The 7390-nt window shown below is 42.0% G+C and overlaps 1 long non-coding RNA gene across 1 annotated transcript; it reads left to right on the top strand.

Moving 5' to 3' along the window:
• Nucleotides 1–1305: 1305 nt before the first annotated feature.
• LOC133388431 (uncharacterized) lies at nt 1306–7155 on the top strand. Its single transcript, XR_009763805.1, has 3 exons — nt 1306–1361; nt 2037–3068; nt 6406–7155. It is a non-coding gene; the product is annotated as an uncharacterized LOC133388431 (long non-coding RNA).
• The last annotated feature ends 235 nt before the right edge of the window (nt 7156–7390 follow it).

Raw genomic sequence — 7390 nt, 5'->3', positions numbered from 1 at the left:
ACATGAAAACACACCAGATTGTACTGTTGTGTACAACAAGGTCAATCAAAAAGAGAAGGTCAAAGACCAAGATGCTGGAGAGTGGGAACTTTTATTTTTGATAAAACCCAACGCGTTTCAGCCTGTTATCTACAGGCCTTCATCAGGGGCTATGGTAAACCAAACACAGAGGACAAATTAGTTCTACACACATATAAAATAATATACACATACATAGTACATATAAATCTTTTGAACAGTCTTGTACTCACATAATAGCTTGTGAGATTAAAAGACGAGCAAATCGCTTTCTGTAATGTACCAATATCAAACGTCTCAATGAGTAATACAATGGATTGTCTGTATATATACACAAGCAACCCAAAGCAAGGTGCAGGTGAATGCAATTATGTTCCCTTTTGCATTAGGAACAGCTAACACCTGGATGCAAGAAACAGATGAGGGACTAAGGGAAATTTTTAAAATTTACAATAGGGGAAGAAGCTCAAAATCTTCATTTAAACCACTAGGGGTCATTGTTTTTAAAATTAATATCCAAGATAACTCTTTCCTCAATAGAATATCTTCATTCTCTCCATGCACTTTCTCCAAAACCCAAAATCTTAGATCGGCTGTGGAATGTGGACATTGGCTATAGTGGCCCACTAGAGGGGCTCCCATCCTTTTATTCCTTAAGTTGCTAAGGTGCTCTCCTATGCGTTTTTTAATCATTCTTGAAGTCTGACCCACATACATTTTTGAGCAGCCACATTGTATCAATTAAATGACTCTTGCAGTGTTACAAGTCAAAAAGTGATTCAAAGTGTGTCTTTTGTGATTGACTGGATTCGTAAATTCCGTCATTTTGCAAGTGTATCTGCAAAAAACACAATGACCACAGGGGTGGTGACCCCTAGGTACAGTAGTACCTGGAAGGACCTTTGTGCTCGGATGTGAATTTTACTTGAAATCACTTCTGACTAAAATGTCTTTCAAATTCCTGGTTCTCTTGAAAGAGATCAAAGTTGGCTCTTGACAACCAGGGATGTGACGTACAATGTACCAGTGTCTTTTTATGCTGCTCTGCAACATACTAGTGATATGGTCAAAAGTTAGGTTGCAGTTTAGGCGAACAGAATTTTTTGATACTGTCTTCTGCAAAATGTCAATTTCAAAAATTTCCCTTAGTCCCTCATCTGTTTCTTGCATCCAGGTGTTAGCTGTTCCTAATGCAAAAGGGAACATAATTGCATTCACCTGCACCTTGCTTTGGGTTGCTTGTGTATAAATACAGACAATCCATTGTATTACTCATTGAGACGTTTGATATTGGTACAGTACAGAAAGCGATTTGCTCGTCTTTTAATCTCACAAGTTATTATGTGAGTACAAGACTGTTCAAAAGATTTATATGTACTATGTATATTATTTTATATACGTGTAGAACTAATTTGTCCTCTGTGTTTGGTTTACCATAGCCCCTGATGAAGGCCTGTAGATAACAGGCTGAAACGTGTTGGGTTTTATCAAAAATAAAAGTTCCCACTCTCCAGCATCTTGGTCTTTGACCTTCTCTTTTTGATTGCCCATTTGGATGCTAGCCACTCTCTGTGTACACCAAGGTGCAATTTTGATTTGAAACACAGTGGGGGGAAATGACTTTGCTGCATTTTAAGCATTTAATATGTACACATATAATGTGTATGCAGCCTGAGATCTTTTTAAACAAACACCAGGGACCAAACCTGGGAGGGACCTTCTGCATGCAAACCTTCTGCATGCCACCAGTGCGCTATAGGCGTCTCTTGTAGAAGCAGGTAGCAACTCCATATGAGCTGGTTGCAACAGAAAGATTATTACTGGCACCTATTTAGCATTGTGGAGAAGAGGAATTCAGTTCTCCAAATGGGTTTTATATTTCCTGGGTCCTTTGGTTGAACAAAAGTCAGCTTCGAAAGAGATGGGGAAAGTATTTTTGTTGCTTTTGTGTTTCATTGATGTTTCAGAGGTTATCCTCAGTAATGTCTGTAAAAGCAAGCTTTTTTTCTGTTTCCTAGGCAGTGTCAGTGAAAGGTTCACTCCAAGACACTGAAATCTTTTAACAGGAAAGTACCAGTGAGAAGAACTAATGGGTCTTCTAGCAATTGTCATCTTCAAGTTGATCCTCCAACCTTTTGACCCTTTTCCAAGAGTTTCACTTTTGTCTCCCAGGAGACCTGGTAGATGAAGGATCTTCAGGTTTGTCCTCCTCTTCTTTGATACAGCAAGGGTCTAATCGCCATGTAAAAGCAGCCACTGTGATCCTCTCCATTCTCCATTTGTTCCTACTCCATCAGAAAGGAACTAATTCCAAACACTGGCAGATTCAGTGTCAACTGGCAAACTCACTCTGCTGCAATTCCAACATCTTACCTCTGGTAGTAAAGGAGACAAGAGCCCAGCACTCTTTCAACAGTCTCAGTGTGAAAAGGAGAATAGTTTAATCAAAATGACACTGTTGCCGCACTAGCATTCTTTCTTAGCATAGCTCTTTCTTCATTGCCAGGCAGTAAGTTTTGACTTGGTGTGTGGCAAACATCTGGAGTCCTGAGTGTAGAAGGAACTGGCTGAACTGAAGAAAAGGAAAATGGCTGGGATGGTCCTGCACAGCCATGTAGGGCAGTGGCAGTGATTTTTAAGGTCTTCACTGAAACTAAACTGAAGCCTAGCAAAATCATTTTCCTGACTTAAAAGGAATGATTAATCTTGTTAATCTGGGGAAGTTGGCCTCCATTCCCTTAATCGGGGATACCTGTATTTTTCAGTAGTAGAGTGTCTCAGGCAGCAAATGCTGGTTGGTGTTGGAGGATAGAGCTATGTGTGCCACACATGGGTTGCCTTGTGCCCCCTAAGCTAACCTGCTGCCCCCAAATGCAGTGGAAGATGTTGTCCTGTTGCTGAAATAAGATACAAGCACCAATCCAGCTGGCTTCTGTGCATTGAACTGCAGGGAGCTGCCATCTTATCCTACATCACAAGCAGCAAAACATCTTGGGGAAACCCTGTCCTTAGTCAAGGAAGATGACACAATGCTGGCCATCCAAAATATGGTAAGTCCCAGTCAATCAGTTGTCAGTCTAAAGCTGCTCCCACCACATCAAAAACAAAGCCTTTCTCTGAGTGGCAACTAAGGATGTCAGAGAATCCCAATGGAAACAGAAGTGGAAACTGCTGATGTTCACTTATTCATTCCATGTCTGGAATGGAAATCAATCTATCAAATACAATCAATAATCATTGGTGTTGTTTTCAGTCTGCAAATGATATGTAACTGATGACTCCTTCCCTCATTTGCATTGTGTTTCCCCTGCATTGAAATGAATGGCCTTTGCATTGAAATGAATTGTGTGGAATAACATAATGATAATATAATGAATCATGTAATTAAAATTCTGCCACAGCAGACAGGGAGATTAATAATGTAGATTTGGTCAGAAGTTTAGGTCAGAATGGAAATCAATGCCTTCTAACATTTCTAGTGGCAACCCACCTAAACTTCCCTCATTGGTTCTCAGCACAAAATTAGCTAGTTGCCAGTTCAGAGATTGAGCAAGGTTGTCCTTCAACTGGCAGCATGAGGTTGTTTGTTTTTTGCCTACATGATGAGCCAACTTTTGGGAAAATATTGTAACTTGGCTGGTTGTTATTCAATTGTTTGGCACAGCTGGCAAGTACAGTGTGGGCAAAGAAGGAGAGAAGGTGAGACTATGTTGAGCACCAAGAAGCATCTGAAGGGTTCTTTTCTAACCAACCCTTCATAGCCAGATGCTGAGACAAGATACAAAAGGGTAGCTAACCATTGGCTCTGGGTGTCTAAGCACATTAAGGGGCCATCCATCCATGGTGTCATGGGACTGTCAGGGGCCTCCTCTGCCTGCATCTTGTTGAGCAGGCAAGAGCAATCACAAATTGGTAAGCTGACTAGCTTGGAGGCAGGATGCATACTGACACTAGCAGAAGACTTCTTCCAGCTGTCACCTGTTCAGGGGGTTTAGGTGGTAGTTAACTTGTTCTATTGCACTGCAGAATGAGTTAATAACAACATTGCCCATTCATCCCAGTTTATACCTAGTGTCTTCATTCCTGTGGAGGGGAGAAACCATTCTTTAGCCAACTAAGTGTGCGTGCAGGGCGGGGTGGTTTCCTACTGCAAGCTCAGTTGCTTACTTATCTTGGTAGTTATATCTAGATGCTGTTTGCAGCCTTCTACTCCCAGCTGAAGCATAAACTATTCTATCCACCGAGATTACCATTGTCCCTTAATAGCAAACCCATATAGATTACCCTTTCACCAGAGATCTGTAAAATTCTCCTTACCACTTACCATCTCTGTGATGATACAAATGACAGCCAAGCTTCTCTGGATTGATAGAACATAAGAAGAGCCTGCTGGATCAGGCCAGTGGCCCATCTAGTCCAGCATCCTGTTCTCACAGTGGCCAACCAGGTGCCTGGGGGAAGCCCGCAAGCAGGACCCGAGAATTCACCCCTGCAACTCATTTGACTCCTGTTGCTTTTTGTTACCCTGATTTCCATAGCTCATGGCATTTTATTTATTATTTGCTTCATTTGTATCCCAAGAAGCAGTGTGGCATAGTGGTTAGTGTATTGAACTACGACCTGGGAGACCAGGGTTCGAATCCCCACACAGCCATGAAGCTCACTGGGAGACCTTGGGCCAGTCACTGTCTCTCATCCTCAGAGGAAGGCAACGGTAAACTACCTCTGAATACCACTTACCATGAAAACCCTTTTCATAGGGTCGCCATAAGTTGGAATCGACTTGAAGGCAGTCCATTTCCATTTTTTTCATTTGTATATAGCTCAATAACATATGTTCTGAATTTAAAATGCAAAACAATTTTTAAAAACATTTAAAAGGCCTGGGACAATAAAAATGTTTTTCCCTCACACCAAAAACACCATAAGGATGGCACCAAGTAAGCTTCTCTGTGGAGGCTGTTTCCATAACTAGGGTGCCACCACTGAGTAGGCCATCTCCCAAGTAATCACTCACCTCACTTCATATGGGAAGTGATCTTCCAGAAAGACTGATGCAAGCCATTAAAAGCTTTACAGTACAAAGGTATGGTCACAGCTGATTTGTCCTACAATGATTAGGCAGGCAACAGGTTCAGACCTCGTGTGAACCACATCCCTCTATTACCATTGTGCAGAGCTTCCACTGGAACGTCAGATGTGTATGGACCTGTTCCTCCTTCCTCCTCCAGCATGGCCACAAGTGGGAATAGCATCTACCTCTCTTTTTAGCTAACAACAGATTGTTGTGTTATCCAAACCAGGAACTGCAATTAGTTTTAACTATGGCTTATCTGAACAAGTTGGGATGAGAAACTGCAGGCTGAAGGTGATTTATTTGGACAAACAGTAGTTTACGTTAACCCACAGTTTATCCTACTTCAGACAAAATGTCAAACTGTAGTTAGATGAAAACAAAAGTGAATGCTTCTGATCTCTTTCTGGTAGTCGAGCCAGAGGCATTGGTGTTATGTCCAAATGCAGCCATTGCGTCCTGCCATATTACAGAGAAAGAAAAGCTAGGAGGTCGTGTGCACAGCTGTCTCATTGTGAGAAAGCCATTCACTTATTTTTTGTTTGTTTTTGAGTTCTGAACTAATGAACTGGAAAGTGAAGTTTCATTTTAATATATTTCTCATTATCTTTATAACAGTGCAAACAATAATAGAGTTAACCGATAAATTGATTCATGACAGCAACATAATCAAATAGATAAATGTGAGAGGTTGTGGGGGTTGCTTTTGCAAATTTACAGGCTGTTTTGTGAGTAATATGTGAGGACTCTCAAGTCTCTTGTAGCAATAAAAGTAGAGATGGAATGGTGAAAAAGTGTGTGTGTGTGTCAGTCAGAGAGGGAGAGAGGGAGGATGGGAGAAATTCAACAGTGGAAGGCACCTTAGTCATCCTATGCTCCCAAAGTAGCAAATATTATGGGGTATATTGTTATCCATTGGTTACCTATGTGCACTGAAGAAAGAAAGTGCATGCAGTTTGCTGAGACACTCAGCCCGCTAACATCTGAGTGATGTAGCTGACTTTGTCTGTGTAATAAACAGCAACACAGTGAATAATGTTTCATTCAGCCATGGCTCCAAGGGCTGCCAGTGATTACTCTTGGCATCCTTCATGCTTTCTTTGATTACAGCAATTCCACAAAGTCACCTCAGACTAGAAGCGCAGTATGGAGGTGAGAGCAATGCTATGGTGGTAATTCACAGGACCTTCTTGACCTTCCATGGGGCAAAGAGATTTTTTCAAATCATTGTTCCATATTGTTTAAATAACTATAGCTGTGCCTGGGTTTTGTTTCATCCACATCTTGCTAATATTGCATTGGTTTGCTTGCAGGCTTAATTTTCATCAAACTGCCAAAGAAGGTGATAAGCGTCCTTGCTTGTTGTCTCGGTCATGTTTTTAGCTGTCATGAAATGAGCCACACTCACTTCACATATTATTTTAACCAACTGGAAATAAACACTCATGCAATGCTTTATACATGGTGAAGTACATGTTTTCCTCCCTGGAAATGAAATATGGAACTACACAATATGGCACGGTCACCTGAATCTTCTCTTCATCTTCTGAATACAAGTACTGTGAACTTTACCAATGGAGCTTTCACTAACGATGGGGGAAGGGAAGTTTGGGCCATAATAAGTTTTTGTAGTTGTGAGAATGATTGATGTATTGTTTAATGAAGTGACCAGACATGTATCATTAAAGGATGGCTCCTAGACTTGTAGCAATTGCTTCTGAAGGGTTTGGCAGAAGGATATTTTCACTTGTTTTTATGTACACTTTTCGGTCAGCTTTCACAGGATATTTTGTGCTGGGCTACAGAGCATTACAGATTTGAGGGGACCCTGGCAAAGTATGCTCTGGTGGCCCCTCTTACTAGGGTAGGCCCCCAGCTGCAGGCCCTCAACTGTGGGAAGCCATTTTAAGTTCCTGCTGTAACAGAAGGGGGATGAAGATCATCCCACTCCCTTCCTTCCATAACTGCCAGTATGGGTAGGCCAGTCGTGCCAGAGGCTATCAAGGAGGCTGCCACTACACCCCTTAAACTCCCTCTAACCCTGGAAAGGAGTACTTTCTGTGGATCCAAGACAAATACTCAGGGATCAGGAATCAGGGATCAGAATATAGCAGGCCCTTGGGAACCAGACCGCAGGGGCCCTTGAAGGTGCTGGCACTATCACCACTGCTGGGGGTTTAAATAGGCCTGGCTGTGTCAGTGGATTAGTGCACTGTGCATGCACACCTACCATCAACCAAGCTGGTGGGGTTGTATTGATGCCCACGCCACCATCTTGGGTGATAGCAAGCATGCATG

Source organism: Rhineura floridana, chromosome 7 (genome assembly GCF_030035675.1).
Source record: "Rhineura floridana isolate rRhiFlo1 chromosome 7, rRhiFlo1.hap2, whole genome shotgun sequence".
NCBI classification, from domain to species: domain Eukaryota; kingdom Metazoa; phylum Chordata; class Lepidosauria; order Squamata; family Rhineuridae; genus Rhineura; species Rhineura floridana.
Note: the sequence above shows the minus strand (reverse complement) of the source record. Positions and strands in the feature narration are given on the sequence as shown.